The following is a 10,191-nucleotide window of genomic DNA, read 5'->3' as shown; positions in this document are numbered from 1 at the left end:
TGCAGTTGGTTAAGGAAGATTAAAGGCAGTTTACCCATGAAGCAATTGTTAAGGAGGCTTTCCCAAGTCTGAAAAAAAGGAGTACTAGATGTTCATTTTAGCATGTGTGTGTGCATTGATATTGCATAGGGTTATAAGGAAACTTAGTTTTTTGTATTTGCCTATTTACTAAGGGGTTGATTGTCTTAGGATTTTATCATGTTTCTAGGGGTTTCTTCCTAAGGGGCATTATTCCTATGATTCTGCATAAGGGGAGAATGTTGTGAGAGTGGTTTTTTGGCAGTAGTGGTGTGGATACAAACATCATGAGGAGAAAGGGAATTTTATCTTCTGTTAAAGTGTTGAAACAGCAAATCGGATTCGTTGTCCTGAACGGAAGTGTGTTTTTTCGGTTGCAGTCCTTATACAGATTATTATTTTGCATGCATGGTCAGAGTTTTACTGTAATGGTGAATGGCAGACCATTTCATGTTTTATAGTTGAAGCCTTGAATCATACTTTGTGGCACATGAATTAAGTAAATAGATTAAGAAGAATTACCTAATTACTGAGCATTTCAAGGTCATTCCTTTATCTTTGATTTGAACTTGTCATACCTAATTTTATTGTGCTGTAATAGTGGCATATGTAGATGAATGAGTAATGGTACTGCTATTGGAAATACCATTTTTGGTAATTGATATTTTTATAATTTGTTTATATACAAATCTACAGTTTGAATGTCAAGAACTGTAAAATATTTTGTTTTGTATTGTGTATCTGGGCCATCTTGGTGTTAGGTTTTTGCTGATGGGTGTCAACAGTTGGCATAGCAGGTTTTCTTTTAATGCTGGGGATAATCCTTTTGATGTTATGTATCTGAAGTTGCATAAGCAAAGCTATTATTTTATCAAAATGCATATGTAGTCGTACATATGTTTTTCTCTTCATGGATGTAATTTTTAAAAATACTAAGTCAAACACTAAAAATCTATTTACCATGCCAGACACACATCACATTTACTTAGAAAAGATGTCTTGAATTTTTTTGCGATTGTCAGTCATTCAGCCTCACAGGGGTGGATGTTTCACTTGTGAGATGTTGGAGTGTTTTTTGAGGATTTATTACAGTAATTTATAGGAGAAATTTTTTGTTTGAAACTGTGAATTTTTGGAACTCAAAGAAAGACTTTCAGAGGAGTCTTATCTATCAAATCCTGGGTATCTGACAGTATACATATATGCATGTTTACTAACTATGCATGATAATAAGTATGCCTTTCCCATGAAATGGGTATCTTTTATCGGGGACATGTTGGCAGGGAATACATGCTAAATATGTGTAAATGTAATGGCCTGTGTTTTGCTTTCTTTTGAAAATTTCAAATAATCTGACAAGAAATTTGTAGTAAGCTTATTACTATCACCTTGATTAAGAATACAAGGTATATCAAAACCTTTTTGACCCAGCAAGATTTCTCCAGCAGTCTTCATCATTCAAATGTGGAACTTTGCAGTCAACTTCAAAACTTGCATATCTAAAAATAAGTAACATGTCTAACGTTTCTGGAGCTATGCTTGTTTTGAAAGAAAAGTCAGAAATACTGCACCAACATCACACTGTCAGATGATTATTTGATTTTGTGGGCTTCTAGTATTAGAACAGTCAAACCCCTGTGTTAGGTGGTACTAAAATTTTGTGTAATTACATGTTCATGGATAACACTTACAGTAAGATTTTCATGATTATTTATGTAGTTACTCTTGATAAATTAATGTCTGCATACCAGGTAGGTGAGATGGTAGCTACTCAGTTCACCTGAATACATTTTATCCCCCAAAATATCGAAGGGTATCATTTAATTCATACTTTTCTATGTCAGAAGAGGTGAAATTTACACAAGTCCCACAGTCATCTTTTTATGTGCTCAAACCCCTTACATAGTCCTGTAATTTTTGGGAGTATAACATTCTTAGTTTATAGCTACAAATACAGTGGTTTGATTGTTGAACTAAGTTTGCTTATTCTTTGTCATGCAATCAGTCACATTTGCACAATATTATTATTTATGCTCTTGGTACTATTTTATTTCAATTAATAGGAATTATATGAATGATTCATCTGCCCTCTATGCCCTGGTGATAAAGTTTAGTTGGTAATGAGTGCATATAGGAATATGTGTACAGAACATTTTTAGCTATTAGTAACAGATTTGCTTTTGTTTACATTGTTTACAAATAAGTGCCATAGGTATGCCAAGAAGGGGGTCAGATTTTTGAAAGAAGTAATGTTAGACAGGGTAAGATTGCCAAATATGAAACGGCTGCCATCAATTGTGCCATTTTACTTTTATGGCTTTGCAATGTTTTGATTTTCAGCTGCATTGAGAATTTGTAACCTTATTGATTGGGTTGAGTATTGTTGAAATCTGGTTAGTCTTCTGCAGACCATTTTCCTGTCACATCTGTTTAAACTACCATTACCTTTTTCGTTCAGTTATGTTTTTCATGCGAGTTTTTTTGTTATTTATTCTACAATAACCTGAATATGTATAGTAAGGAAGTTTAGCTCCAGGTTATAACAGGATTCATCTTGCTTAAATTTTATAATCTACAGTTTTCAAAGCATTTAATGTTATTTCAGATTCATCTTGAACTCTTGCTCAATTTCATATTATCCTTCTAATTCTTGAGTTGCCTGATGTTTGGGAAATGCTGCTTAACTTTGTTGTGGGTGTAAGTATTTTCCGGTGTTGCACATTCCTTGAATTTTTTAGTGACTGTATGACAGTGAAATTAGTATGGTCCGGTTACAAAAAATTGAAATCTTCATTTATTCCTATTCCTCTCTTCAAGGAGGGAACCTCATTTGATCTAAAGATAAATATATGATTCGGAGTTCTAGGTACTGAAAAATAAATTTGACTATTTATATTTCTCATGTATTTGTGTTTTCATCTGCTGTAGGAGTGGTAAGATTTTAGTAGTGAAAATTATGGTAGGATGCAAAAATGATTTGGTTGCCATCCACAGGAAGTGTTAATTCCCCCTCTTTTAATTGCCACCAGTTGGTGTTCACTAATTTTGAAGGAATGATGAACAAGGATCATTTTTATAGCATATTGTTTGTTACCTTACACCTGCATTGCTCTTTTGTCTTGTAATTGAATGATAGCATAGGTCAGGAGGTAATACATCAATAGAAGTATTATTTTTAATTAATTTTACATCAGTAATTGAAATCTGTAATTTTCATTAATTAGAATTTGATATAAAAAATTTATACTAAATTTTATTAGTTGAAGTGAAGCCTCTTGATGCAAAGAAATCTCAAAAAAGTACACTTCTGGATAATACCTTTGGCTCTCTGCTCAAAGTTACCTTAGAGGAACAGTATAAGTTGATATTTGATTGAAATACTCACCTATCTGTGGGAGCCATACTAGACAAATGCAAGATGGCCAACACCTATGTTGAGGAAGGGCTGTATTTCTACTCTTTTTGAACCAGCTTTATGGACAGTTGTATTAAAACACAAGTTTTCAAGGTTCTGAGAGGAATAACAAAAGTCTGGCAGCTGTATGGGGCCAGGGTAATATTCAAGGTAATTTTTCTCATGGATTACACTTAGAGTTGAATTTAAAATCAGTTGTAAATCTTTTTATATTGTACAAATTTAGATACATTTGCACTACACTAAAACTAGTTTAAACAATTGCGGAAAAGTACAAATTAAAATTCCAAGTGACCATGGTAGAACTCTTTTAGAGTATCTTTATTGGAAATACTTTAGGATTGGTAGATTAGTTTGCTGGACAGACTCTCTTACAACATTTGCATTTGCTCCTGCATGCCCTTGGGCTAGCATTGAAAAACATGCTCTGCTTGCTTCAGACACAGAAGTCCAGAAAGGGGACCACTTTTTGCCCTTCTCACTTGCTGTTCCTCAGTGTGGGTCCAAGTGATGGCTTCGTAATCAAAAGATCACAATATATATTGGAGAATACTTCATGACAGACTAAGCTGCATTATGAAAGATTTTGAAGTGACAGTCTTGGAGAATTTAGTAGACTCTTTCAGCAATCTAGGGATATCCATCTTGGGTTTGTTCAGTAAGCCAGTCAGAAGGATACTTCATGTGCTTCAATTAAGTCTGTTCTCCCTTGTGATCCAAAGTACTTACAGGAAAGGAACCCGATAGCATGAAAGCCTTGTACTGTTTTGAGATTACTAGAAAATAAAAGAGGAGAGCAAGAGATTTTGTTGAATTATGGAATTTTAAATACTCTATTCATGTACTATACTGTAGTGAACTTTTACCAAGAGCTAACTCTTGGCTAGATCATCTCGGTAACTTGCCATCATCATGTCTTGAACCAATTAGGAAGGATGAGAGACTGAATTTCAGCATTGTTTATTTTTCTTTCTTTTACTGTTCCATTTTGAATGTTAAAGAATACCAACTTCCATTTACAGAACTAGCATTGAACATGGTTGTTTTTGTTTATTTATTATAGAAGTGAGGGAATAGATATTTTACCCATTTTCAAGAGGATATGAATACTTATAGTTAGAGCAGGAAGTTTGTCTCCAGGTGGGTGCAAAAGTCATTGATAAATAAATTCCATGGTAACAGTTTGGCTACCTTGATTATTTATAATTTTGTTCTTATGACTGACTTCATAAGATTTGTAATGCTTTCATTGTACATGTACTGTATATAGGTTTGAGAAATTTAAGTTGGTCATGCTTGAATTTTAACAAGACTATTTCTATATGAACTTGGGAACATGAAGTAGAGAGGTATAGCTTTGAAATACCATCAGCCAATTATTCCTTCATATGTGTAGGAATTTTGAGTGTGATATACAACGCTTGGGGTATTACTATATTTAGAATTTTTCACTGGTGAATCTTTGCTTTTGTGGGCCTATGTATTTTTCTTCAGAATCTTGTGTAAGTTGCATGTTGCTGTACAGCATATAAATAACCTCCAGTGACAAAGCTATTAACTGCCATGTTGGACTGCACTTGTAGTCCTTAGTAACAGATTTGTTCCCAGTTATCCATTCTCTTTGATGAATTTCCTGAGTTTGTCGACACGTAATATGTGAACACTCACTTTCCTCACCATAACCTCAATTATATCTCTTGATTCTCTTTTTCTCTCTTTATGCCTCTAGGTTTTGTATGTTGTAACTGATTTTGATGGGTTTTTCACTATTGATGGCCTCTGTTATTGCTCGTCGCACAATTTTTTTTCTTGCTCATTTTCTTTTTACTTCAGAATATCCTATTATACTTTGGGATACAAAGTAAAACTTGAAATTTTCTTACTTCATGGTAGTGGGTGTTGCCTCCCTTGAGGTTGGATAATCTACCATTAATAACTTAGGTCAACTCTGTGCGCACAGTATGGTGACCAGCCTTCTTTAAATGCAGTGGCCCTTAGGTCAGGTCTCAAAAGAGTTATGGTTTTACAGTATTCAACTTCATTTTGTAACTGATTAATTATGATAATGTGATAGCTTAATTGGAAGGGTGTTCTACCCCTTCAATCTGTACACCTTCCTTTCATTCCATTTGTACATCTTGAACACTATACAAGTGAATAAAGTTTGTGGAGGAGATATAATCCTTTTGTAGATATTTAAGGGTCAAGAATGAGTTAATAAACCTTCTTCTCAGCCTTCACTGTAAATAGTATAATGCTGTTGAATATTGTGTTCATTATTTTTAAGTGGGTTATCTGAGAGGTTTGATGTAGAACTATTTGGGAATAGCTAAAGTGCACTAGCCTCTTCCCCCTCATTTGTAAGAACTGGTGATTTCTTTTTGTGGGGAAATGTAGTGTAAAAATGGAAAATAATATTGCACTATTATTGAAGTAACTGTGTAGGACATCCCATAGATTGGACTTGAATTTCATGCCAGAAAAACTCAGGATAAAATCTTGGTTATTTTATTCTTTTGAAGTTTGGAACAGCAGCTGAAACTGGGACCTTTTAAGGATCCAAAAACATTTCAGGTTTGTTAGCTGAATTTTATTTGTGAACATGGGGAAATAAGTTCCTCCTTCCTATCTCCTCCCCATCTGAGCCTTCTCACCTGTGCTGTAACTTTTATTTGAGATTTTGATGTGGGAGTTTAACTTATTCTGGTCTTGCATATATCTTATTTTATTCCTCTTTATGAAAGATGCAATTTTTGCTTGGGACAATTACTTCCTGTAGTGCTGTACTACTAGTTAACACATTAGCATGTGCTAGATTGTGGGTTCAAAACTGTCAATTTCATCATACTAAGTACTTTGATTTACTTGATAAATATGAAAGGGAATCGTAAGATTGATGTTTAAAAGTGAACTGCAAAAATTGTTCTAATTGCTTTATTAGGTTCATAAGCCCCATTATGCTCTCTCTCCTGTATTATCTCATATTCTCTCTCATAAAGGATTTTTTAAATGCTTTAATCAGATTTTTTTTCAGTGTCCCATTTTTATGCTCAAAACTGAATACGGTAATCTGCTTCCGCTTTCCTTGTATTTACATGGCTTCCTTTCTTATACCGTTTATTCAAGCCCGTAACGCTTAATAATTAGTAGGATTCGAGTCTTAATGCAACCATTAACACAATTACAAATGTCCCAACCATAAAGGAATGAGAAATGCCATTTCATTAAGAAGCAGTACTATTGTTAATAAGGCACTGGATTTTCATGAATATTCCTGTATAGTGGAATTTTTCAATATAAAGGGACCTTGAAGTGATCTTCACCAAGCCAAACATTAAATTATTAATTTTGATTAAGAATTGTATATTTACTCCATAGATTCAAAATCTTTAGAAATAGTGTATTACCCAAGGTCACAATACCAGGATTGACAGGAGTTTTTGTATCAATAAGTGTTGACGAATTTTGTATATTTGTGTATGTAGAATCACCCATAAAAACTATTTTATACACTAAGCATCAGTATGTAATGTCACCTTTTGAATGATAAATGACTTACAGAATTGATTTATGAGTACAGTTAAGTTGAATGTACTATAGTTATGTACAAGACAAGATTTTCTCATGTAGGTCCAGTGTTACTACGTTATGTTAAACTACCTTTGTACCAAGTATTGAATCATTATAATAGCTTAGGAACAGTATAGGAATTACCGTAGTTGTTTTTTTTATTCGTAGCAGTATACCCTGGCTGTAAATTTTTTATATTCTTTATATAGTTCTTAGGACAAAACTTAAAATTCTTCAGACTAACCATCAGAGTTACTAAGACTTGAAAATTTAGTCCTCCTTATTTTTACGAAGTGAGAAGGAAAAATTTTATTGTCTCTTAAGCAGGACATTTGGATTTCTTTGCACTATTCTTGCAATATTTCTCCCAGCCTCTCTGCCTATCTTTGTTACTGAAGAATCACTATTAGCAAGATAAAAACATTACAGTAAACAAAATTAGGAATTGGAAAGGATTCTTGTACTAAAAGATTCAAGTTGAATATTAGAAAAAACTATAGGATTGTTGAATGTGTTTGTTACTAGCTTGGATGTGCTTAAGCTCTTTAGTTATAATTAATGTGCTGAGCCCTCAAATTCAAAACCTTGAGATTAATTTAAATTTCCAAGAGGGTTTCATGTGTTGTAGTTTAATTGAGAATCCTTTTTGAATATTTTTTTTTTAGTTTTGTCGAGTTATAATTCTGGGAAAGCTGTCTTAATATTAAAGTTGAAGTATTTATTGAGTTCTTTGTATAGAAGGTAAGAAGGTTGGTATTGCAATAGGCAGTGAAAGTTTACGGAACAAAAATTTAATTCATCATTACCTAATTCGGTTTTTGCTCAGGAAATTTTGACCTGACGATCAATCGAAAGGCAGTTTTCTTTAACGTGGAGGAAATCTTGTCTTTGTATGGACTGGCTTTTAAACGAAGATTTGATGCCCGATTGAGCTACATTTTTCCTATCCTAGTCTATTTGTATTGATCTTTGCCTTTTTTTATTACATTATCTGGACCAAACATAAACTTTTTTTAATCAATAACTTCTAGGATTCCATTTAGGTTCATAAAGATTGCCAAGATTTGTATATATACTATTGTTTCCAAGTGATTTAAGACATTTTTTACCCAGTGAATGAGCAAGTAAAATACTGTATACATTTGCGTTCCTTGATGATGTAGCACTTTGAAGACTTCTTGGTTTCTATTGCCTGTTCCTAATTCTGACACATGTCTAGTTTCCATAGGTAAACTATTTTTGTGAATTTATAGGATGTAAAATAATTTCAGTCTTTTGTTATTGTTTATACAATGATGCTTTAACAATATAATATTAGAGTGTTGTGTGTCTTTTATGTCAGCCTGTTATAACTTGAAGATACCCTTGTAGCAAAAGTTTCTTTGATATCCGACTGCGTCACCTTTATATTTATTCGTTTTACTTGCAGTCAGTTCCAGTGTCTGTCGTAGTACTTGATCCAACGTTTTCAAGCTACATTCTAGATTTCCATTAAGTTGGATTCTTTGATAGTCAATTGGAAAATCCTTTACATGATTATCATAATATATACAGGAAGGGAAATTTGTACTGTTAGTAAGCCCTACCCATAAAACTTAGTCTGATCTTGGCTGGCTGGAGTTACTAAAAGTGGTATGTATACCTAAATAGTATTACTGAGGTGGCCTGACTTTAAAGGATGTATGTATATATTATATTCTCTAATTTGTAAATTACTGATGGTTATGGAAGTCACCTAACATGTCATTACAGCATCCCTGCATTCTTGTTACCATGTAAACTTGTCTTGCTGATGATGAAACTTGTGTAGAAACAGACATGACTCGTGGAGAAGATTTTACCATTCTCAAGACTATGCCAGATTAGTACCAAAAATGAACAAGACCTCAGTAATGAGGCTACCAAGGACTATGAGTGGGAAAACCAAATTCAGTCCCAACATTTATGGAGTTCAGTATGTCATTTGGAACTGACAACTTGCTAAAGTTGTAATTTTGCATGGGCAAGCTCAAGGAACTTGGTAATTAGAATTGCTTAGAGTATCTAACAACATAGCTCTGAGATTGTATGAACTACCAAATTGTGAATGAGCACAAGACAAATTAACGCACAGTTTCGCTATAGTAATCTCCCTCAAACCGTCAAGATTTTTAATGAAAGAAGTAGACTATTGTTTCCAAATCCAACACAATGCAGAAAAACTTCCATGCACAGGTATGGACATACTGCCACAAAATGCTTGGAGAATTGTTTGATTAAAGGCTCACTTGATCTCAAATCAATTACAAATGAAACCCCAAGTGCTTCAGCACTGGCCAAGAACATCAAGCTTTTCCTAACAATTTCTAGTCCACATACACAATGTTGAACTAAAGTCATTAATGAGCATAACAGGAATGGCAATTAAAAAAGCTAAACGGACAAAAATTAATTTGTTTCATAACAAACTCAGCATTTACTACATTACCCCAAATTTGTGGCCTTTGTGAATTCTAGGCTCTTGCTTTTGATATAAAAGATGACCTGTTATCTGGGTAGCTGTGCTGCATGTGTATCCCCATGAATTGTAGGTTCTGGGCAAATAAAATTTTATGTGGTTTCTCATGTGCCTAGCTTGTTAACAACAAACTCAGTAATCACAGTTTTTGTCAATTTAATTTTTTTATATTCACCATTATAAATCTTGCAAATGTATAATAATTATCTCCTCCTTTTCGTCATTCGTGTTTAGAGGATGATCTTGGGAATATTACAGACAAGGGATATGGGAAATTATAGAACATCCCTTCCCAAATAAAAATAAAAAAAATTTATCCAGACTTGTCTCTAAACACTTCTAAGACTACAGAATTAAATTTTTTTATGTACTTATCCTGGTTGTCAGGACAGGGAAATGATATCCAGGTAATTATATCTAATACTTGAGACAGGTGTCAAAAATAATTTTGGATATTAATGCCCAAAATATGCTAAATGAATACAATTATTTTGTAGGTTTAAATAAACTACTTATAATTTTATTTAATATAAAGTTCTGACAAAGCTGTAGAGAAAGTATTCACTAAGTATAAATATGGAAATGGTTTTCTCAAAAACTACTGACACGGAAGCAGGATAGATGAATATCAGAGCTAAATGACTAGAAAATCTTAAAAAATGAAAGCATAATCACTAGAAAATCTAACATT

The sequence above is a fragment of the Macrobrachium rosenbergii genome, chromosome 14 (assembly GCF_040412425.1).
Source record: "Macrobrachium rosenbergii isolate ZJJX-2024 chromosome 14, ASM4041242v1, whole genome shotgun sequence".
Taxonomy (NCBI): Eukaryota; Metazoa; Arthropoda; class Malacostraca; order Decapoda; family Palaemonidae; genus Macrobrachium; species Macrobrachium rosenbergii.
The sequence above is the reverse complement of the archived record's forward strand: the minus strand, read 5'-3'. Positions refer to the sequence as shown.